This window comes from Ursus americanus, chromosome 8, assembly GCF_024610735.1.
Source record: "Ursus americanus isolate L20-20 chromosome 8, mUrsAme1.1.p, whole genome shotgun sequence".
NCBI classification, from domain to species: Eukaryota; Metazoa; Chordata; class Mammalia; order Carnivora; family Ursidae; genus Ursus; species Ursus americanus.
Window position 1 is genome coordinate 2,985,857 of NC_142134.1, and position 25,792 is coordinate 3,011,648.

Sequence of the window (25,792 nt, forward strand, 5' to 3'; positions counted from 1 at the left end):
AATTAAGAAAATTTATTTTATTTTAAATCAGATTATTTACTCTTTAAATATATTTCTAATTTTTAAAAACAAAAAGCACAACTGGGAAACATCACTAAATAAACTACTATTTCCATACAACACTGGTTTAATAGTGAAATATTAATGTTCATGCAAATGTTTATATATTCTGTGAAACGTATGTTTGTTCTATATCAAATAAGCTAGATTCTTTACAGCAGTATTACTAAGAACTGTGAAATATGCTAATGTGAGTTTTGAATCTCAAGGGGAAAGAGTATTTGATTTCTTCTTGTTTTAACATTTAGTAATTTAGCATTTGGTCTCAATCGTTAAAACATTTTTCTCTATTGAAGAAAAAAAAGTTGTGTTAAGGGTGATGGATAATTGTTTTATTACTCAATGTTTCAAAGCTTAAAGCATCTCATTAGAGTACAGACCAATGTGGCTGAAACCAAGTCTCTAACAACTAGATCACATGTGTAAACTCTTAGGTCAACTCCAAAAGCATCCCTCAAATCCACAAAGAAGAGAACTGAAAAAAAGAAAAACAGCCCCTTACAGCTAGAAATTGCCCTGACACTGTGTAAAAACCTTGGTGCTGCTGGGAGCTGGCCTGGTGTTCTCCTGGTGAAAGTAACATCAGACATGGTCGCTCTGTCACCATGATGGATCAAGTCAGAGATGAGACCACTCTGTAGTCATGTCTGAATCCAAGCAAAAACATGAACATTGCCAAAATTACAAAAATGACCAAACATCCCAAATCCTGGCTCCTGTCAGTACCTATTACTTCTTTACCAATTTCAGTCTTCGCCTCTTTTCATTTCACTTGCCCTCTAGATAGGGTAACCTCCTCCTCCCAGTTTGCCTGGGATTTTCCTGGTTTGGGCACTGAACATGTTGTGTCCCAAGAAGCCCTCAGTCTCAGGCATACCAGGATAGTTGGTCACCCTAATTTTGGATAAAAGTCATTAATAAATCAAACCATAAAATTACGACTGCTTTTTGACAGCAAGCAAACTATTGCAAAGCCCTGCTTTCTTGAAACCTCCCTCAAATCACTTAACAACAAGGCTAAATCCTGTAGTAGGTCTTTTCTAATACTCTTTTACTGAGATGGCCCATGGTTCATTGCTGCTAGCAAAAAGTCCACATAGTTCAAATATAGGTGTGCTCCTAGTGGTGTGTGGCAAAAGGACACTGACAGGATAAAAAGGAAGAAGGGTCAAAGGCAATATAGATGGAAGCAGCTGTCTATTTTATTCCCCCCAAAAGTGAAGTCACCAGTTTCATAGAGGTAATTCTATCAGTAAAGCAGAATAACAAAAAAGATGCCGTCTAGAGAGGAGCTATCCCGATGCCACATCTAAGGACAGTGGTGGGTTGTTTTTTGCTTTGTTTTTTCTGTCTTATGAAAGTTGCAGAATAAAAGCATAAAACTACCTGGGATTTCCAAATTCTTTCAAGTAGTAGTCTTCCTTGAAATGAAATGAAAAATAGCTTTTATTGAGAAACCATGAGAGACTCTTCTTAACTATAGGAAACAAACTGAGGGTTGCTGGAGGCAAGGAGGGTGGGGGGATGGGGTAATTGGGTGATGGGCATTAAGGAGGGCACGTGATGTGATGAGCACTGGCTGTTATATGCAATATGCGTAAATTATTGAACACTACATCTGAAACCAATGATGTACTATATCTTGGCTAATTGAATTTAAATTAAGAAAAGAAAAAAATAGCCGTTATTTCTCTAACAATTTAAAATCCTTTCATTAGCAGTTTCATTTTCTCTCTCTCTCTTTCCCTCTCTCTTTCTCTCTCTCTCTCTCTCTCACACACACACACACTCCAAAACAGTAAAAGGTTGTGTAGAATTGGCTCAATCATTTTGTGAATTGATGAAAGAACAAGGAAACTGATTTTATTTAATCACCTTAGAAGGAGGTGGAAGTTATTCTACCACGGCAGTATCTAGATGTTTTGTGCTAATTCTTCTGTGGCATTAGGGTTAAGAAGAGCTATTTTATTTACCCTGAGGACATAATCATGACAGTACAAAAAGATTTATTTCCATGAACGTTCACAGTAGTACTGTTTATAATGCAGATAATTGGAAGCAGTCTAAGCAATAAGGGACTATATAAAAATATGTACTATGAAAAAGATACTATCACCAATAAAAATTCCATCAAACAGTATTTACCAATAAGGAACAAGTTTATAATATAACTAAAAAAATTCCAAGTTACAAAATTATCAATTTAGTAGGCTCCCATTTTAATAAAATAAAAAGTACAAGACTTCTGCTTTCAGGTTCTGGATATAAGGAGCTTTGGAAATCACCACTCCTAACGAAAAGCTGAACAGAGTGAAAAAATCAGCAACTCTTCTTTGATCCTTAAGAAAGGGGTGTACATAACACAAACTGTCGTCCCCAGATTGGAGAGACAGGCAAATATAAGGAGTCTCAACTTATAGAGTAAAGTCAGGAGTGAAAGTAACCTCAGGAACCAGTGCCAGGGTAGGGAAGCCTCAGTTGTAATGGATGAATTGTTGGATGCTCAGTGTGGACAAATCTGAGAGTTAAGAACTGCAGGCAAATCCAACCAAAGGAGGTGCTCCAAATTATTTTGAGATTTATCTCCAGGAGCTTGACTTGATTCCCACAGAAAATCCTAGACAAAATTCCCCTCCTGCTTCTGGCAGAGAGAGGGAGAAAGAAACCAGTTTGAAATACTTCCGAGCACTCTGTTTTTCTAAGAAAGGTTTGTCCTCAGGGCAGACTGGTTATTGACAGCCTAAACTACTGGGGTATTATCAGAGTCTGTGACCTGGGGAAGAGAAATACCCAACAATAGCCCACTGTAGCCATCTTGTCACACATAAGGGGGAGAAAAAAAACTAAGGAACTCTTGTGAAGTTCATGGTCCAGAGGTATCGGTTCACTCAATGACTGAGACCTAATCATAAGACTCTAGAAAGCTTCCCCTACACCCATACCTCACTACTATATTACTAAAATCTTATTTATAGCAGTTCCTTTTACCAAGTACATCATCTTTATTGAGAAAAATTAGAAGGCATATCAAAAAGCAAAAACACAAAATTTGACAAGACAGAGTAAGCATCAGAACCAGATATGGCAAGGATGTTAGAATCAGCAGACTGGGAATTTAAAACAACCCTGATCAATATGCTAAGGGCTCTAATGTATAAAGTAGACACCATGCAAGACAGATGGGCAATATAAGCAGAGTAATGGAGCACCTACAAAGAACCAAAAAGAAATGCTACAGATTAAAAACACTGTTACAGAAATGAAGAATGCCTTTGATGGGTTTATTAGTAGACTGGACATGACTAAGGAAAGAATCTCTGAGCTAAAGAATACATCAATAAAATCCTTGAAAACTGAAGAGCAAATAGGAACAAAATAAACAAAAACAATAACAAAAAATAGAATAGAATATCCAAGGACTGTGGGAAACTACAAATGTGTGACATACATATAATGGGAATATCAAAAGTAGAAGAAAAAAAGGAACAGAGGAAATATTTCAAAGAATAACGACTGAGAATTTCTTCACTTTAATGTCAGATACCAAAACATAGATCTAGGCAGTTCAAAGAACACCAACTAGAAAAATTCCAAAAAAGGATAGCATCTTTAAACTGCAGAAAATCAAGGATAAAGAAAAAAATCATAAAGGAATCTAGAGGAAAAAAAAAAACACTTGCCTATAGAAATACAAAAACAAGAATGATATTTAACTTCTCCTTAGAAACCATGTGTAAGAAGAAAGTAGAGTGAAATCTTTAAAGTGTAAAAAAAAAAAAAAAAAACCTCACAAACACAAAATGATCTTTCAAAAGTGAAAGAGAAATAGACTTTCACTGAAAATCAAATATTGGGATAAGTTGTTGTTAGTAGACCAGCCTGCAAGAAAAGTTAAAAGAAGTTTTTTAGAAAGAAGGAAATAATACAGGTCAGAACCTCTGATCTGCATAAAGAAAAGAAGAGCATCAAAGAAGAAATAACTGAAGGTAAAATAAAAACATTTATTTTTCTTATTGGTAATTTATCTAACAGATTATAGTTTGCCCAAAATAATAATAGCAACAGTGTATTTAACTATCTATGTTTATTGAGTATGTATGTATGTATATAAAAATGAATGACAGTGATGATACAAAGGACGGAAGGGAGGAATTAGGGTTATTTTGTTATTGTAAGGTAATAATACTATCTGTGAAGTGGTATAGTGTTATTTGAAAATGGACTTGAATTAGTTATAAAGGTATATAGCAAACTCTAGGAAAACCACTAAAAAAGTGGGAAAAAAGGATAACTGATAGACTAAGAAAAGAGAGGAAATGGAAACATATAAATAGAAACATATAAAAATGCTCACTCAATTAAAATCACAAAGACAGATAAAGAGTGGAAGACAAAATATGAACAAAGGCAAAGAATAAGGGAAAAAAATATCAGTATGAATATGGTAGGTAACAATCCAGCTATATCAGCAATCACTTTGAATGTCAATGATCTAAATGCACCAATACAAAGACAGATGTTGTCAGAGTAGATAAGAAAATGAGACCCAATTATGTTTTGTATATAAGAAACATACTTTAAATATAAAGACATACAATCATTAAAAGTATATGGATAGGGAAAAATATACAATATGAATACTGATCAAAGGAAAGGAAGAATAGCTATATTAATTTCAGACAGAGCAGACTTCAAAGTAAAGAAAGTTATCAGGGATTAAAAAGGACATTATATAATGATAAAGGGGTGATTCTATAAGAAGACTTAACAATTCTTAATGTGCATGGGCCTAACAATAGAGCACCAAAGATGTGAGGCAAAACTGACAGAATTGCAAGTAGAAACAGTTGAATCCACTATCATGGTTAGAGAATTCAATACTTCTGTCTTGGAAATAGATCCAGCAGGCAGAAAATCAGTAAGGATATATCCGAACTCAATAACAACACCAACAAACTGCATATAATTAATATCTATAGACTAATTCATCCAACAACAGCAGAATACATATTTTTCTCAGGCTTACATGGGACATTCACCAAGGTAGACCACATTCTGCGCTGTAAAACACATTTTGACAAATTTAAAAGAAATAAAGCATACAGCGTCTGCTCTCAGACCACAGTGGATTAAATTAGAAATAAATAACAGAAAGATAACTGGAAAATCCCCAAATATGTGGAGATTAAACACACTTCTAAATAACACATGGGTCAAAGAATAAATCTCAAAAGAAATTACAAAGGTTTTTTAAATCAGAATGAAAGTGAAAGTACAACTTATCAAAATCAAAAAATTTTGCAGGGAAAGCATTGTTTAGAGGAAAATCTACAGTGTTAAGTGCATATATTAGAAGAGAAGAAAGATCTAAAATCAAATCCAAGTTTCTGTCTTTTGAATTAAATACAAGGTAAGGAGAAGAAAAGAGCAAATCAGAGCAGAGTTAGAGTAGAAATCAATGAAATTGAAAACAGGAAATCAATAGAAAAAAATTAAGAAGCCAAAAGTGGTTCTTTGCAAAAATCAGTCAAATTGATAAGTCTATAGCCAAGCTTACTAAAGAGCAAGAGAGGCAGAGAGAGATAGAAGACACAAATTACTAACATGAGAAATAAAAGAGGGGGAGGGGACAGCACTGTAGATCCCATGGACACTGTAAGGATAATAAAAGAACACTATAAACAACTCTGTGTTGACAAATTTGGTAACCTAGATAAAATGGACCACTTCCTAGAAAGACATAATCTCCCTAAACTCACACAAAAAGAAAGACAATCTGAATAGGTCTACAGCAAATTTCTATTAAAGAAATTGAATCAATAATTAATTAACCTTCCAAAACAGAAAGCACCAGGCCGATAGGTTCACTGGTGAATTCTACCAAATAATAAAGGAAAAAAAAATTATGCAATTCTTTACAATTGCTTTCAGAGGATAAAAGTGGAGGTAATATGTCCTAATTCAGTTTATAAGGCCAGCTTCACCCTAATACTGAAAAGTTACATGAAAAAAGAATATTAGAAGACATATAAAAAAGACATACAAAAAAAGAAAACCATAGACCAATCTCTCACGAGCACGGATGCAAACGCCATCAACAAAATATTAGCAAATTGAATGCAAAGAAGAATGAAAAGAATTATATGCCATGACCAAGTGGGATTTATCCTAGTTATGCAAGTTTGTTAAACATTCAAAAATCTTTTAAGGTAATATATCACATCAATAGGCTAAAAAATAAAAAAATCACATGATCATCTCAATAGATGTGAAAAAATACTTGACAAAATTGAATACCAATTCATAATAAAAACTCTCGGTAAACTAGGAATAGAGGGAAACTTCCCCAAATTGATAAGAATTATCTACAAAAAACCTACAGCTAACATTATTCTTAATGTGAGAAACTCAAAGCTTTCCCACTAAGATATGTACAAGGCAAAAATGTTCCCTCCCACTTTTCCTTTTCATCATTTTACCGGAAGTTCTTGCTAATGCAATTAAAGCAAGAAAAGGAAACAAAACACAGATTAGGAAGGAAAACATAAAATTGTATTTGTTGGGAGAAATATTATTGTCTATGTTGTAAATCCAAAAGCACTGGCAAATTCCTGAAACTAATAAGCAATTATACAAGGTATCAAGATACATGGTTTATATGCAAAAAAAGCAATTGTTTTTCTATATACTAACAAATGGAATTTGAAAACAATTCAATACCACTTACATTAACACCCATAAAAGTGAATTTGTTAGGTATAAATTTAACAAAATATGTACAAGAGCTATATGATGAAAACTACAAAACTCTGAAGAACAAAATCAAATAAGAACTAAAAAAATGGAGAAATATTCTATGCTCATGGATAGGAAGACTCAATATTGTTAAGATGTCAGGTTTTTCCAACTTAATCTATAGATTCAATGCCATCCCAATCAGAATCTCAGCAAGTTATTTTATAGATATGGGAAAACTGATCTAGAGTTTAAATGGAGAGGAAAAGGACCCAGAATAGCCCACTCAATATTGTAGAAGAACAAAGTTGGAAAACTGACACTATCCAACTTTAACACTTACTATAAAGCTACAATAATCAAGATAATGTGATCTTGGAAAAAAAACAGACAAATAGATGATTAAAACAAAATAGAGAGCTGAGCTGAGAAATAGAGCCACATAAAAATAGTCAATGGATCTTTGACTAAGGAACAAAGGCAATACAATGGAGCAAAGGCAGTCTCTTCAAAAAGTAGTGCTGGAACAACTGGAAATCTACATGCAAAAAATGCACCTACGTACAGACATTACACCCTTCACAAAAATTAACTCAGAGTGGATCACAGACCTAAATGTATAATGCAAAACTATGAAACTCCTAGAATATAACAAAGGAGAAAACCTAGATGACTTTGAGTATGGTGATTCCTTCTTAGATACAACACCAAAGACATGATCCATGAAATAAATCATCGATAAGCTGGAGTTCATTAAAATGGAAAAAAAAAAAATCTCTGCAAAAGATAATATCTAGAGAATTAGAAGGTAAGCCATACACTGGGAGAAAATATTTGCGAAAGACATATCTAATAAAGGACTATTCTTCAAAATATACAAAAATCTTTTAAACTCAACACAAGAAAATTACCAAAATTAGAAAATCAGCCAAAAAGCTTAACAAATACCTCACCAAAGAAGATATACAGGTGGCAAACAGGCATATGAAAAGATGCTCCACATCATACGTCATCAGGTAAATGCAAAATTAAAAAAAAAGTAACAGTACATGTATATCCATTAGAATAGTCAAAATCTGAACATTGATAATAAAATATGTTGGGGAGGATTTGGAGCAACATGAACTCTCATACATTGCTGGTGAGAATGCAAATGGTACAGCCATTTTTTAAAATAGTTTGGTGGTTTCTGTCGACATTAAAAATAGTCTTACGATGCAATTCAGCAATCATGCCCCCTGGCATTTACCAAAATAATTGAAACCTTATGTGAACACAAAAACCTGCCCATGGATGTTCATACCACAGCTTTCTTTATAACTGCCAAAACTTGGGAGCAACCAAGATGTCCTTTGGTAGTGAATGGATAAATAAACTGTGGTACCTCCAGACAATTAAATATTACTTATAGCTAAAATGAAATGAATTACCAAGCAGTGAAAAGACATGGAAGAACCTTAAATGCATATTACTAAGTGAGTAAAGTCAGTCTGAAAAGACTATATACCCTATTATACCAACTATATGACATTCTGGAAAAAGCAAAACTATACAGACAGTAAAAAGATAAGGGGTTGCCAGGGGTTTGGGGTGGGGTGGAGGATGAATAGGCAGAACACAAAAGATTTTTTGGGCAGTGAAAATACTCTGTATGCCACCATAGTGAAAGGTACTTGTCATTATACATTTGTCCAAACACATAGATTATACAATGCCAAGAGTGCACCTTAAAGTAAACTATGGACTTCAGGTACTTAAGATGTGTCAATGTAGATCCATCCTTAAGTGGTGGACCATTCTGGGGAGTGATTTTGATAATGGGGGTAGCTATGCCTGTTATGGGGGTGGGGTGCTGGGAGTATACAGGAAATCTCTATCTCCCTCTCATCTTTCATGTAAACATAAAACTGCTCTAAAAAAATAATGTCTTTTAAAGAAAGTATACATATATAGAACTATGTGGTAGGGATTTAAGACATATTCTTGAATGCATAAGAATACATTGGCCATATGTGTAAATATATATATGTACATTGGCCATATCTATATCTGTATCTATATCTATATGTACATATTCCATTAATATCAAGAGTGGTTATTTCTGACTGATGGGGTTATGGGTAATTTTATTATATATATTACTAATAATGTTAATTTATAATATCTAATATACATAATATATATTTTGGTTTTTCTATAATGAAAATGTATTTGTTTTAAGATTGAACTATATACATTCCTCAAATAGTTGAATGATTTGAATGATCAAGAATAACAGATGAATACAATTAACTGATCAAGATTATAGATTATTCTCTACCCCTTCTCTACACATGTAAATGAAATAATAGGAAAGATTACTTTCTTTATGGGTCATGACAAATATGGGTAGGAAGCACTGCTCTGTAATTGGTATGTGAAACGAATCAGCTTTTCACAAATTATCTCTATGTTAAGGTGATCTAAGCAATTCTAAAAGATACCATCTAGAATAAAGGTGACTCTCCTCTTTTAAAATGAATTTAATATTAGGCAAAATAATCATAGATACCCTAAGGCAAGATAATTTTGTGTATTTTTCTTAACAACCAATAAAATTGCACTACAAACTTAGTAAATAGTAAAGCTTTGTTAAAATAGTAAAGCACAAGAAAATAAAATTTCCTTTATGAATTAAGTCACAAAAATGGGTATAAATGTAATTTTCTTAAAAAGATTTATGTATTATTTCAGAGAGAGAGAGAGAGTGGGGAGGGGAGAGGGAGAGAGAGAATCTCAAGCAGACTTCCTACTGAGCACAGAGGTGGGCATGGGGCTTGATCCCAGGACCCTGAGATCATGAACTGAGCTGAAACCAGGAGTTGGATGCTTAACCAACTGAGCCACCCAGGTGCCCCTATATGTAATTTTTAAAGCTTGCCATATGCTTTTCAAAACACACACCCTTTAATAATATCGTTTCAAAAAATCTAATTTTTAGCTTAGATTTTTAAAATTTTGTTTCTATTTATTTGTCAATTGATTAAATCCTCATTTGGCATGAGGACCAGTTTTCGGATAATCAACAAAGCGAAGTGAAGACTAGAAAAAAGTGGAATCTTCTATTTCTATCATATTTGAATTGCTTTTGTTATATTGATTTGGAAGGAAAAAAAAAAGCCCAAAGACTCTTCAAATCTGGCAATAGTTAACATACAAACCAAAGATTCACTTTTCATCACAAATGATTTGGAAAAAACAGCAAAAACTAATCCAGAAGAAATATACCTACTGCTAATAAACCCTCTTGTTCTCCCATGTAACCTTGGGAAAAGTACTATGTACTACGAGCTTCAGTGTCCACAATTACTTAACAGGATAAATAGTGCCCTTCTTTTTGGACTGTTTTCATTACATTTAATAATATGTATGATGTGTCTGGCCTAAAATGCACATTAAATTTTAGTTTCTTTCTCTTTTTTTCTGATTTCTTATATCGAAATGAATAAAAACAACATTTTATATTTTCAAAAGATTCTAAATTAATCTTTCTCAATTTATAATCCACCTTTATTTAGAGAGGACTATGACATTCCCCTGGAATTTCAACAATGGAGTATCATTGTTTTTGTCAAATTTATAATCTTGGTAAATGATTCTATAATCACAATACTGCTGATTTATTAAGAGTGCTTAAGGCAGTACAAAACCTAGCATGCTTCTCTGGAATTTTAATGATCATAACCAAAACTACAATACTCTCCATCATTCAGGTAAGTAAACACATAATTTCTCCAAGAGATTGAAAAAAATAAATGTACAGTACCAAGAGATGTAATTTTTACCAACATATTGGTCTAGTCACTGGCATTCTTAAACAATCTTTTTTTTTTTTTAAGATTTTATTTATTTTGAATTGAGACAGAATGAGCAAGAGAAAGAAAACACGAGCAGGAAGGGGGCAGAAGGAGAGAAAGAAGTAGGCTCCCCGCTGAGCAAGAGGCCTAATGTGGGGCTCCATCGCAGGACCCTGGGATCATGACCTTAGCCGAAGGCAGATGCTTAACCGACTGAGCCACCCAGGTGCCCCGCATTCTTAAATCTTTGTTGTATGTTGTACATTATAATGGACACTAAATAAGAAATATTTCATTCAAGGCTACCTCCAAAACAAACATAATAATGATAACAATAAAACTTCTTACCTACCAAATACATACAAACACGAATATACTCAATATAGCCAAATGTTAGTTTCCAATAAGAAGATAAATCTCCTTTGTTTTAAATGCCCATTTCTTTCTTGGCACACTAACTACACAAACTCTACTAGCTAAAATTCTCTCAAATGTTAGCATGAATGCAAATTTATACTTGACTCTTTGACTCTTTAGTCTTTTAGTTTGAGTTCATACATGCAGGGATAGTTCCAAGGCAAAGCATATGTAAGGAGATGCTTTCTTTGGTGGCCTCTGTGTTCCATTTTTACCTGCATTTCCATTTCATTTTGTTTATTATATTTTCTCCTTTTTCCTACTGTTTTCCTTCCCTTTTCCAAATTCATCACCCACTACCCACTCTTCCTTTAAGGAGCCTTTTTCTACCGACCTCTTAGGCAAGCTTCCTGCACAGAAATGGTACTATATATCACAACACAGAGTGTGGCCTTCAGACCAGTGGCCTATTAGAAATGCAAACTCCCAGCCTCTGCCCCGGACCTGCTAAGTCAGAATATATATTTTAAAAGGATCCCCAGTGATCTGAATGCACACTGAAGTTTGAGAAGCAATATGCAGTAATAGTTTCTACCTTAGTGTGATAACTTTCCATTACATTATCATAGCATAAACCATTTACTAAAATTATATCATGTGTTTTACCAGTTTCCTTGTTTCTTGCCCATCCATCTAGAAGTCAAGCTTTTGAGATCAGGCAATTAGTTCTTTTCCTTCACCTCAATGTCTCCAGTGCATAAAAACGGCCTTTCACAGAGTAGATGTTATAAGTATTTGTTGCCGGATTTAATGATTGAATTAAAGCATGCTTAGCTTTTATTATGGGTCTGGGGTAATAGTGGCTTGAATCTCAAGGCCAGTAATTTATCTGTTACATTCTATGCCTGTCTTAAAAAGGTACATCTGTGTTTCAGTCAGTATGGCTCTAAAAAACAGGAATTGAACAAAGCTAGAAAAAAATCACCATAGCTTAGAAAGCACTAAGCTTGCCTCCTTTCGTACACATTTTCATTTTATGTTTTCTGAGAGTTGCTAAGGCAGTTTTAGTATCATCATTACATCAACATTATCTCCTATATCTGGATATATGAAGCACTGAGATAAAGGAACTGAAAGGCCAGATAATGAAACAAACGCTGATTATATCGTCTCTGAAGAAGTTCAACATGTATCAAGATAATTCCTTTAAGCAGATTGTCCAGAATGAAATAAAGTCAAGATCTATTGAATAAGATTGCAAACAAAATGGACCATCAGACTTTCAATTATTACCTTTAATGAATAACATTGTAAAGCTCTGAATCTATTCGACTGCTATATTTTCAAAATCAAGCTATAAGAAAAATGTTTGTATGAATTGATCGTTTCAACTTTGAGTATTAAATTTTACATGGGGTATAGAATTCATGAGTAAAGGAAAGATTTTCTTTTGTTGTCTTACAAAATATTCCACTGAAATACCTAGGGTATGATGATGTACACTCAACCTTGCATATTCAGCAATTTGCCAGTTTGTTGTTATTCTTTCCTTACAGTTAAGAAAGAAAAAGCATCGGTTAATTTGAATAGAGATGCATAAAATGTATAGTTTGAGCAGTGTTCCATATGAAGTTGCAATAGCATGAGATAATTTTTGTTATAATGTTACCTGAATAAAAATCCTATATATGTATATGTGTACAGATATATGCACATACATATGCATATGCATAAATCTACATAAGTGATATGTGTATATAAATATACTATTGGTATATATATTATATATGTATATAAATATACTATTGGTATATATGTATTATATATATAAAATATGACAAGAAAAATCACAGTTAACTGATAATTTCTGAGAGGTGGGAATAAAAGTCATTGTTTTTTCATTCTTTATAATATACACTCGATTTTCAACAACCCATAAATATTACTTTTTCTAGTCACTAGACAAAAATGAACATGAAAAAATTATTCACCATTCTCATTGGATAAGAGGACAGCAACAATTCCATTTTTCATAATTAAATTTATGTATTTTTTACAAAAGTAATATCTATTCATTATATGCAATTTAGAACACATAAATAAAAAGAAGAAAATAAAATCACCTATAATTGCATTTCCTAGAGATAACTCCAGCTAACATTTTGTTACATATTCTTTTAGCCTTTGTTTGAGGAATATAAATGCATATTTTTGAAAAAGTAAAAGGGGACAATCTTATAAGTATTTATACTACTAGGTGTAATAATAATGTTTTATACAGGCTACCTTGGAGATACTGTGGGTTCAGTTTTTTTTTTTTTTTTAAGATTTTATTTATTTATTCGACAGAGATAGAGACAGCCAGCGAGAGAGGGAACACAAGCAGGGGGAGTGGGAGAGGAAGAAGCAGACTCCTAGCGGAGGAGCCTGATGTGGGGCTCGATCCCACAACGCCGGGATCACGCCCTGAGCCGAAGGCAGATGCTTAACCGCTGTGCCACCCAGGCACCCCTGTGGGTTCAGTTCTAGACCACTGCAATAAAGCAAATATCGCAAAAAGGCAAGTCAAATGATTTTTTTTGTTTCCTCGTGCATATAAATGTTTACACTGTACTGTAGTCCATAAAGTGTGTGATAGCATTATGTCTAAAAAAGTGCATGCCTTAATTAAAAAATATTTGCTATATATTTTTAGCAATATTTATTAAAAATTACTATTATCTGTGCTTTCAGTGGGTCATAATCTTTTTGCTGATGGAGGGTTTTGCCTTGATGTTGATTGCTGCTGACTGATCCGGGTAGTGGTTGCTGAAGGCTTGTGTGACCCTGGCAATTTCCTAAAATAATACAACAGTGTAGTTTACCATGTCGATTGGCTCTTCCTTTCACTAATGCTTCCCTCTAGCATATGATGCTATTTGATAGCATTTTGTCCATAGTAGAACTTTTTCCAAATTGGATTCAATTCTCTGAAATCCTGTTGCTGCTTTATCACCTAAGTTTAGGTAGTATTCTAAATCCTTTGCTGTCATTTCAAGTCTTCACAGCATCTTCATCAGAAGTAGGTTCCATCTCAAGGAACTACTTTCTGGCTTATCCATAATAAGCAGCTCCTCATCCATTCAAGTTTTATTATGAGGCTGCAGGAATTCAATTCCATCTTCAGGCTCTACTTCTCATTCTAGTTCTCTGGCTATTCCTACCACATCTGCGGTTACTTCCTCCACTGAAGCCCTGAGGCCCTCAAAGTCCTCCATGAATGTTGGAATCAACTTCTTCCAAACTCCAGTGAAGGTTGATATGATATTCCCATGATTCACAAATGCCCTTAATGGCATCTGGAAAGATGAATCCTTTCCAGAAGGTTTTTAATTTACTTTGCCCTGATCCATCTGTAGCCTTAAGAAATGTATTTCTTAAATCATAGGACTTGAAAGTCAAAATTTCTACTTGACCTCTGGACTGCAGAATGGATATTGTGTTAGTAGGCATGAAAATATGAATCTCATTGTATTACTCCATCAGAGCTCTTGGGTGACTAAATGCATTGTCAATGAGCAGTCATATTGTGAAAGGAATCTTTTATTCTGAGTAGTAGGTCTCAACAGTGGGCTTAAAATATTCAGTGAACCATGTTGTAGACAGATGTGCCTTCAGGCCTTGTTGTTCCAACTTTTACAGAACACAGACAGAGTAGATTTCACATCATTCTTCAGGGCCATAGAATTTTCAGAATGGTAAATGAGCACTGGCTTCAACTTAAAGTCACTGCATTAGCCCCTAACAAGAGAGTCAGCCTGTCCTTTGAAGCTATGAAGCCAGGCATTGACTTTTACTCTCTAGCTATGAAAGTCTTGAATGTTATCTTCTTTTAATTGAAGACTGTTTCATATACATTAAAAATCTATTCCTTGGTGTAGCCACCTTTATTAGTGATCTTAGCTAGATCTTCCGGATAACTTGTTTCTACATCAGCACTTACTCCGTCACTTTGCACTTTGATGCTATAGAGACGGCTTCTTCCTTTAAACCTCACTAACCAACCTCTGCTAGCTTCAGACTTTTCTTCTGAAACTTCCTCACCTCTCTCAGCCTTCATAGAATTGAAGAGAGCTAGGGCATTGCTCTAGGTTAAGGTTTTGGCTTAAGGGGGTTGTCGTGGCTGGTCTGACCTTCTATCCAGAACACTAAAAACTTCTCCATATCAGCGATAAGGCTACTTTTATCATTTGTGTGTTCACTAGTGTAGCACTTTTAATTTCCTTCAAGAACGTTTCCTTTGCATTCACAGCTTTGCTAAATGGCACAAGAGGCCTAGCTTTCAGCCTATCTGGTCTTTTGTCATGTCTTCCTCACTAAACTTAATTATTTACAACTTTTGAATTTAAGTGAGAGATATGCACATCTTCTTTTTACTTGAACACTTAGAGGCCACTGAAGGGTTACTAATTGGCCTAATTTCAATATGCTTTTGTCTCAGGGAATAGGAAGGCTCAAGGAGAAGGAGAGAGATGGAGAATGCTGATAGGCAGAGCAGAGAGAACACACACGTACCCATTAAGTTTGCCATCTTATATGGGTGTGGTTCATGGAGCCACAAAACAATTGCAACAGTAACTTCAAAGATCATTGATCACAGATCACCATGATAAATATGAAAATAATGATAAAGTTTGAAATATTGAAAGAATTACCAAAATGTGATGCTGAGACACAAAGTCAGCAAATGTTGGAAAAAGGGTGCCGATAAGCTTGCTTGATGCAGGGTTGCCACAAACCTTCCATTTGTAAAAAACACAAAAACTGACGCACAACGAAGCAAAGCAGAGTAAAACAAGGTACGGCTGTATTCCAATGGCTCTTTGCAATCAAGATTTTCACATACGTTGTATTTTATTTTAAAGACACACATAAAACTATAATCCCTGTTCAATGCTGGATTACTGAATTTATGTCAACCATTTAAAATTATTTGCAGAGTTTTAATATTCTGTATCAGAAGCTATTACTCCCCCATAAATTTTCAGCCAAACAAAATCTTTTACGTGCAGACAATACAGTATTTGTATCAAAAAGAGTTAAAAAAAAAAGTAAATACAATTAACCCAGGAAGAAAGTAATAGAGTCATAAATAGTAAATTCAAATCTTAAATTTTGCAAATGAACTAATGATGATCCTCTGGTCCTTGTATAGGAAATACAATTGCAGTATTGCTTATAAAATTATTTGAGTTTATTCCTCCTTAAGCTTTAAGTAGTTTAACTAGAGAGACATTTCTCTGTGCAAGTGTATGTGTGCACCCTAACTGAAAACATTAAATGCTCCACATGTTGTTAAGATAAAAACCACTGTGAGGATCAAGCATTCAGATTGGCCTTCTCAGAATGGGCCTTAAATATAAACGCTGAAGAGGGGACGGGAGAACATTCTAGTCACCAGAACCACGCTCCTATCACTCTTTCCTTCAATCTACATGAGATTGAGGAACTATCTCCTTCATTGTTGAATATATAACAAATGCTCAATAATAATTTGTAAAATGGATGAAGTAATATATTTCAACTGAAAATGCTTGAAGAAGATGAGGCTAGGGGAAGCTAAGAGCAGAGAAGTGCCTTTCTTTGTGATGGGTCTACAAATAATTGTCTTTCCTTTGAAACTAGGTGAGCCATCAATTTTAATGGCAATTACAATGTTTTTGGTTTTGCTACTGCCTTTGGCACAGGTATTTACGCAGAGCTACAGATTCTAATGTGGTAGGTTTCAGGAGACCACAGAATACTAAAAACAGGGAAGCAAAAGCAAGGCAAATGTGTCTAATCTGACTTCCTCAAAGGCCCAGTAGAGAAGGGCAGGAGCCTATGGAGTAGCTAGACTTGGAGAATGACTCAATAGCTGAAAAACAAAGGAGGGAAGCTATTAGAAAGACAAGAACAGGATCTTAGAAAGACAGACTAGAAAGAGAGAGAAGGGTATATCCTTCTATAATGCCCAAAAAGTTTCCCTTAGAAAGAATGAGAAAAAGAGATTGTACATTTGAATGACCTAAGCATGTCAATAGAACTTTTTTTTAGCTTCCATGAATGGCTGATTAGATTAAATTAAATAATAAAAGCATGAAAAAACATATCAGAATATCACCCCTCACTTCAGATTTCATGCCCTTGCTACTGGACTTGAATTTCTCTGACATTATCAGTGAGTGAATATACTGTCTTAACAAGTTGATCTAACGCCCGACTTTTCCTCTCCCAAAGCAGCAACATCAGCCATAAATTACTATCAGAAACCTGGAATTTTAGTGATGGTGTTTAGTAAATGAAAAGGAAGCTATAATCAATTCATTGCCTAAAAGGAAGAGAATTTTAAAAAAAGATTTGATCTAAAATGAATAACCATGATTTTATAAACAAATTTCCTCGGGATTATTAATAACACCTAACAACTATTGAACATTTACTATGTGTTAAGTAGTGTTTTTAGTGCTTTGCATATATTAACACACTTACTACTTACCAACTCCATGAAGCAGGTGATAATATCATCCTCATTTTACAAATTAATTCATTTGTTCTTTGAACAAATATTTATGAAGCACTAACTACATGCCAAGTGTTATGCAGAATGCTGAGGCGAGGCTTCCTTCCCAGACTTGCAATCTAATGGGGTGGAGGCAAACCTACCTGAGTAAAGTGCTGAGAGTAGCGGATGCTGGGAAGTGCTGGGAGGAAAATTAAAGCCAGGAAGCCTAATGGGACTTCAGGGAGATGGAGTGGGGGCTGCTGTTTTAAATGAGAAAAATAAGGGGCTGGGCAGTGAATTAAGTCTTCCAAGGCCACACTGCTAGTTATTGCTGAAGACAAAGAGGAAACTAACTAGTCAGATTTCAGACATCCCTAATCACTACACTATACTGTCTCTCCACGCACAGCGAAATCATACATATGGCAATTTATCACAGGGATGATCTGACAGAATCAAAGACACAAAATTTTCAGAGCTGCTAAAAACAACATATGGTCCAAAACTCCAGTGAAAATGTCTAAGGCGTTAATTCTTATGATAGCATAAGACTGTACTCCATTTGACATGAAATTGATGCTCCAGTTAGGACAGCTAATTTACATAGAAATGGCAGTTTATGTGTGAGTGTGTATGTTTACCAGTTTTGTTGCTCACTGAATTATCTCACAAGAATGTTTTATTTTACAAAGAATTCCCAGGAGCAGCTTACATGCAGTTGGATTGACTCATGCTGCCAGAGAAAATGACTCTTTTTATAATGCCAAACACGTGGGATCATTATCAATAGGTAATGATGATTCTTCTCAGTCTAAATTGGATTTGAAGGAGAAAGATACATTTCTGATTTTTTCTTTCAAGTCATCTTCAGATTCTTTATAATTATCTAAGAGCATAACTTGAATTTTGATGACAAACTTTCTTTGCTCTGTTTTAGAAAAATGTCTACCAGCATTTAACACATTTTAAATAATAATCGACATCTTAACCTGATATACCTAAGACTATTTCCATAAAGTAGCAAAGACTCTGTACCTGAGGATGTTATTTTAACTTCCAAATTAAATAAAAAATTCCAGTGCTATATGTAAATAATTTTAGGACGTGTTGTAGTTTTTAGTTTCATATTTTCATGTGACCAAACAAAATGACTTTTGAAATTGTCTGCTTTCATGTAAAAGCAGCCTTTTAAGTGATACTTCCCCTTTCTCAGAAATTTTACATATAAGCATGACTCTTCTTCAACTTGAATAAAAATTATAGAAACTGAATCTACCCACCTTTGGGGCAGAAATAGGTTTTGCTTTTTTTCCCCCATTTATTCCATGCGATATATTAAAATGAGAAAGAAATTTTTTGCAGTTAAGCCAAAAAATTGTTTTTGAGAGAGGGCTCACCTTGTTGACAGTTAAGTCCCTAAGAGGAGTCTTTTTAAGTTAGGTTAAAAAGAAGTAATATACATTGAGTTTGGATTAAGTCTGAAATACCCTAGGTAGAGATTTATATACATTATTTCCTTTGATCCTCACAATTATCCTAAGAGATGAATACAATTTTTTTCTGATTTTACTGATGAAGAATTGAGTTTTTTAAAAGTCAAATAAATGGTCATAGCTCACTGAGCTGGGGCGAAACTCTTGGATTCCAAACACTGCATTCTTGGCCACAGAGCTATACTCAATACGAAAGGGAAACACCCTTTGCTGATGCACATACATCCTGCCTGTCCCAAGCTTCATGCACAAGAAGTACTAGCAAGCTGGCCTCATCAGCCAACTTGATTCTGTTAAGAGCTAAGAGGAGCCTTAATGACCCACTTTGTTTGCTTCATCTGTGACAATGCTTTACTCCCCTTGCAGCCATTCCAATCTCCTCACCAGTCCCTGAATATAATCGTAATCTTTCATTCTTTCACATATGCTCCTTTTTTAAATTTATTTTTTAATTGAAATTAAATTAATTAACATATAATGTATTATTAATTTTAGAGGTAGAGGTTCAGTGATTCATCAGTCTTATATAATGCCCAGTGCTCATTTGCTCTTTTCTTTTTGCCTGTTGTACCTTGTCTCGTTTTTCCTCCTAATTTTCAACACTCCCATTAATGGTTACTCCTAGTGGAAGACCTTTCCCAACTTTCCGGTAATCATAGCTCATAGGATGTACTATACATCATTAGAAAGTGTCACATGGATCATATCATTTATATGTTATTTACTTTTCTATCTCTTTCATTAGATAGTGAACTTCTGATAGTAGCAACTGATAATCTTTGTTTCTGCCTCAATTTCAGGTGACTACCAAAGACTGGCCACATAATAGAAACCCAACAATGTTGTGGAAGACATTATTTGAGATGAGTTTTAACTCTGAAAATTTTAACAGAGTTAAAAGAGTTTTCAAAAAGTAATTCCTCATATGAAATACTAAAAAAATCTTCATTATAATTTTATAACTTCTTCTATTTTTCATAATAGTGCATTTGTTTGCACAATTCTGTGTAATTATCATTACCACTTAAATCTATGCTTCCATATATTAATATTTTGTTTTATTATTCCGAACTATTTGTTCCAAACTGGAATCTTTCATTAAGTGCAACATTGATTTTGAGGGAGATTTTCATTTTCTCACGGAACAGTTCTTAATATATCATTCCCAAGTCAAAGGCAAAATTTGACACCCTGGGCTATCATTGCAGATGTTTTAAAACTTAAAAAAAAAAAATTCCCACATTCTTTGAGCAGTATTGTCCTATGCTTACTGTGCGTTGTCTTTTCTTTGAACATAACTTATGATTTTGTGTTCAAATGATTGTATGTACATATTTGGCAAATACTCTCTCAACTTTTAAGTACCTTATATTCTACATATAAGAATTTATCTTCGAAACGAAAAATGCCAAAATGTTAACAGCGATTGCCTCCAGGTATTGTCATTCTGAATGACATTTGTGTGTGTGTGTGTGTGTGTGTTTCTTTTATATTTTCCGTACTATTCAGATTTTTATAATAAGCGTAATTATTTTTATAATTAAAAAGAATAAAACATTCAAATTTTTTTTAATTTAAAACTCTCACCCATAATTCAAAGTCAGTGTCATCTATTTGTTGAGATAAAAAAAACTATAAAATTAAATATGTGAAATTATATAGTATCCTTAAGAAGGAAAGAACAAAAAACAACTGTATAGCTCTTTTTTCTTACATTGTAAACAGCTTTGAAAGACAAAGAAACATTTACAGATTAGACATGAACCTTACTTTCTCATATTTTTAGAGAATTTAAACAAAATTTGTGTTTGGTTCTAGTCATTGTGAATAATGAAACAATGACTGAGAAAGTCCTTTACTTAAGAAGCTCCAGACTACTGAAATGGATGGTAGAGCATTTGCTGGGGGGTTGGGTGGCATTCAAACAGGGCTGAAAGAAACATGTTAATTACTATAATGTTAGTCGACTTGAATTCTTGTTGAGGTACTTGAATAAAAGGAAACGATGAATAAAAGTTAAGCTTCATATGGGAAGCTATTAAAGAGACTGATGAAAATTACTTACATCCCTATAAATACACTTTATAGCTTTATGATACTATTAACAGCCAAAAAAAATACAGATACAGGATAAACTTAAGAGAAGGACTTTTGTTGATTTCCATCTGCCCAACACTCTCATTACAATTAAAAAGGAAATCTTAATTGCCTAGTAAAGAGTACAACCATAAAAAGTTAATGGATATAGTTCCTAGGAAGACCTGTAATACCAACTCTATTATGCAATTGTAAGTGGGGATTTAAAATTTTTTCAGCTCTCCCAATATATAGGAATATCAAGACACTAGTAAAAGTAATTTGAAATCTCTAACACAAACTTAAGGTGAAAAATATACATCTTCAATATATGAGTGTAAGTGAATTCCAATTTGGTGATATCATAAAAATATCTGACTTTTTAAATCATTTTTTTATTTTTCAACATAATTTAAAACTGCATATTGTGTTTCTCAGTGAAGAATTAAGTTCAAATATAAGGACCTCTCACTTTCTTTCCTATGTGATATATAAAAATATGGGAAATCGTTGTTAGAGACATCGTTTTTTTTCAAGCTGTTAGTTAATCTGATATGATTCTAAATTTGATCTTCCAGCATAAACCTAAGTGTGGATGGGAAAATGTTACTGATGTTAAGAAAATAAAACTTAAAGTGTCTGCCTAGGAAAATAATTACCAAGACTCACAAATGGTTAGTTACTAGCTAGAATAAGGCATGTTTAAGTAAAACAGAGTTCATATGTAAAATTTCCCTCCAATGGCTCAATCTTCACTTGAAGGTGAAGTTCTATGACCTCAGATTACAATTCCATAGGCTTCAAGATATTGACTACCTTGACATACATTTCAAAGCTAGATACGTATTTTCTGCAGTAAGAGATGGCTATCTTTTGCTTTTCTGTGCTATACATAGTGTATTTCCTTTAACACTAGAGTTAATGCTCAGAGGAGCCTCAGATTGGTGTTGTTATTGCAGCATATGAACATTTACATGTGCAACTGAAACATGGAAAAGACCAACTTTCAGCAAAAACAAAGAAAGTAGGATTTTTGGAGTAGCAAGGAATGACACAAACTAGGTAGTATGTAGTTAAGAGCATAATGAATCTGAGTAATATGAAATAGTACACCTTAGTTTTGATTCAACAAAGGGAGGTGGTAGAAATCTGGAATAGAGGGCAACATATATATAATATGAATGTGATGAAAAGCTACCCAGCATAGTGTTTAAAATGCCATTGCTGGGGTGCCTGGGTGGTGCAGTTGGGTAAGTATCTCACTCTTGGTTTTGGCTCAAGTCCTGATCTCAGGGGTGTGAAATCGAGCCCCACAGCCGGCTCCACGCTAAGCAGAGAGTCTGCTTGAGATTCTCTCTACCTCTTCCTCTGCCCCTCCTGCTTGTGCTCTCTCTCTCAGTCTCTCTAAAATAAATAAATAAATATTTTAAAAGGCCACTGGCAATACAACTGAAAATATTCTGGCCAAATGCCTTATTTTATTTGCAATAAGTAACTTGCAATTACACTCTGGTGTCTAGGACTAATAAGCTCCTGCTAACAATTTAAGTGTTTAAATTTCATTCTTCAATATATATAATAATGACCAAAAAATGACATCAGGACACAAGGTAAAAAAAAATAAAGAAAAGTGGATTCAAAAAGATAAAATGATTAAAATAAAAAAGACTAACTTTAAAGAGAATTTGAAAATGTATCATAAAGTGAGGAGAACACCTTGAACCCTTAGTCTCTGCAGACTTAGAAATAATTTGAGCTACTTTATTAAATCATCTAAGCCAGAGAAGCTTACTGGGACAAAATAAAACCCTGCATAGAGCATCACATACCTGAACTCACATTTATAATTCAGACTTTTTGAATAATATACTTTTCAAACAATCCATCATTTTAATTGGAATTCTGAAGTTATAATGAACTATTAGTTTCTTAGAGAAAGAAAAAAAGCAGATATTCAATCCCTGAATCTAAAAGTTGGCAGCTAATAATTTCTCAAACCTTAGTACATTCTAGAAGTACAAAACAGTTCTACCAGCCTTTGTCCTAAATATACTAAGTTATCATTATGTGTTTACTGTTAGAATTGATTAATTGTCTAAATTAGGGAACAACCAATGTATGTATTTTAAATCATGCTACTAATTTTAAAATATTTGATTATGAGCAAGCTTGTTGCTACTCCAAGACACTTTGACTTTATTCTGTTGGTGATGTAGAGTCCCATAATTGAGTCTGTGTTTCGGAAAGAGAGGAAAGGAGCCATTAGCAGCAGACGGGAAAAAGAAAGATGATGATACAGGTCAATGGGGATGGAGAATGGGAAAACAGACATTTTTCTAAGGCAGAGAAATTAGCTGAATGTGGAGGAGAGGGTTCTGTGATAGCACTGGGGTAACTGGGCAGTAGTAATGCCTTTAAAATATGGAACACACGAAGAGGGTTAATTTTTTTTTTTTTATGGAGAGAGGGTAGAAGAAATAATGATTTTAGCAAATCTGAAGGTGGAACATAAAATAGACAACATGAAGTCTAGGGAAAAAATGCACAGTAGAACAGTGATTCAAGGAGTCCCTGAAGTCAAAACAATTTTCGTGATAATACTAAGATGTCATCTGCCTATAATGGTGCAAAAGCAATGGAGAGTAAACCAACTATCACCTGAGCATTAACGTCAAAGGCAGTGGCGCCAAATTGTGGTATTAAACACCGGGTGCTCATGGTTAAAATACAGTTGATTTTGTATAAGAAGACAAAACCAGTAGATACCACTCTACGACCATCAAAATGACTGAAATTAAACACTGACCCAGTGTTGACAAGGCTGTTGAGCAACTGGAACTCTTAACATGGCTGGTGAGAATGTAAAATGATAGAACCACTTTGGAACACAGTTTTGTATTTCGTGCTCCACTAGTACTGTGAAGCATCTTTTCATGTGCTTTCTTGCTATCTGGATATCCTTTTTTTTTTTTTTTTTTTTTGTAAAATATCTCTTGCCCAGTTTTTTCATTGAATGTTTGTTCTTTTTATTATTGTGTTTTCAGAGTTCTCTCTATATTCTGGATAAAGCCCTTTTAGATTGATTTTTCTACTTATTATATGGAAAATTGCATGCTGGATAATTTTTGATCTGCTGGTGGACATTATGAACTTTATATTCCTACAGATGTTCCTGAGCTTTGCTGTGGGATGCAGTTATGTTACTTGAAAACACTTTGATATTTTTAAGGCTTGCTTTTAAATTTTGTGAGAGGCGGCCTGAATAGCCTTGAATCTATGGCTAATTTTGCTTCCACTACCCAGGCAATACCTTTCTAAATATCCTACCCACTGTTTCTTGGATTATAAGGTTTTTCCGCTCTTGCTGGTGGCGACAAAACTCTTTATGGTTCTGAGTAAGCTCCTGAGATGTTTCTGTACTCCTTCAGGGTGTTTCTTCCACAGGTCTCAAGGAGTTTCCTGGCAGGCATGTCCTGATGCGTGTTCAGCTGAGGATTAAAGGGGAATCCACTGCACCTCTCGATAGCTCCTCTCTGAGCAGCTTTCACCTGCCTGCTAACTTGACATGTCGTGGTCCCCCTGTTCTCCCACGTCCATCTCTCAACTCTGCAACACCACTGACTCTATCTGGGTTGCTCCTTCCTGCATTGTGGCCTAGAATCTCTCTCCAGGTAGTGAGTGGGGACAGGTATACTTTTGTTTTTGAAAAATAGCCCTCTTATATAGAAATATGTTATTTATGTTCACATATAATGAGCTTATTATTTTTAAATGAATTAATTTTTTAAATTCTATGTTTGGGTTTCTGACATAGTAAAAATCAGATTTAACGGACATAAACAAAAGCTCTTTGGGGCTCTCAAAATATTTTAAGAATATAAAGTTGTTTTGAGAGCAAAAACTTTAAGAATCGCTAGCCTAGGATTACAGATATGAAAGTCTTCAGACTACACAAAATGTTTTAAACTACATTTAGGGAGAACAAGTCAGAATAAAAAGGCCAAGAACAGAAATCTGAGAGAGATCGTCACCTTCTTGTGATTGCTCAACCTCTATACATCCAATCTGTCCTTACGACTTGTTTATATGATCCCTGACACATCTTTCCAATTTGTTCTCTAGAATCCATCCCCCTGTTAATTCCTTAATTAAGGCTCTCGTCACTTCTCTTCTGTATCATTTCAGTGTCTTCCTTGCCCAATCATTATAGCCATTATCTGTCAGAGAAATCCTTCTAAAATCCTTGTCTAGTTATATCTTATCCACATTTAAGACAGCTTTGAAACCAGTGCCTTGAAGTTAAAATTCAAACTCCACAGAACCATGAAAAAGCCTTCAGACTGCATAGCTCAGGCTAGCTCTCCAAGCTCTTTATACAAGAACACCTACACATGAATTGTCATTTAAAGCTACATATGTTTTCTCAGCAAAACGGATTTGCCTTAGCATCAGAGTATTTGTCCACGTTGCCACGTACTCCCTAAACCAGAGTTTAAATAAATAAAAACAAGTAACTGAGCCTTCCTAGAGTCATTTTTTATCACCCTATATTTATGAGTAACAGACATTGCTATAAATAGGTGGCTAGACAATTACTCAAAGGTTTTCTTTCTAATCCAGTAAACAATTGTACAAGAGTAGAACTGACCAGAAATTACCTGAATGCAATGTTTACATGGCTGAAAACAGTCACCCTATGTAAGGTTTGCACT

General features: G+C 34.3%; 1 protein-coding gene across 2 annotated transcripts in view; it reads right to left on the minus strand.

Moving 5' to 3' along the window:
• The window catches only part of BANK1 (B cell scaffold protein with ankyrin repeats 1), a 284,218-nt gene that overhangs the window by 211,046 nt on the left and 47,380 nt on the right, over nt 1-25,792 (minus strand). The window lies entirely within an intron of this gene.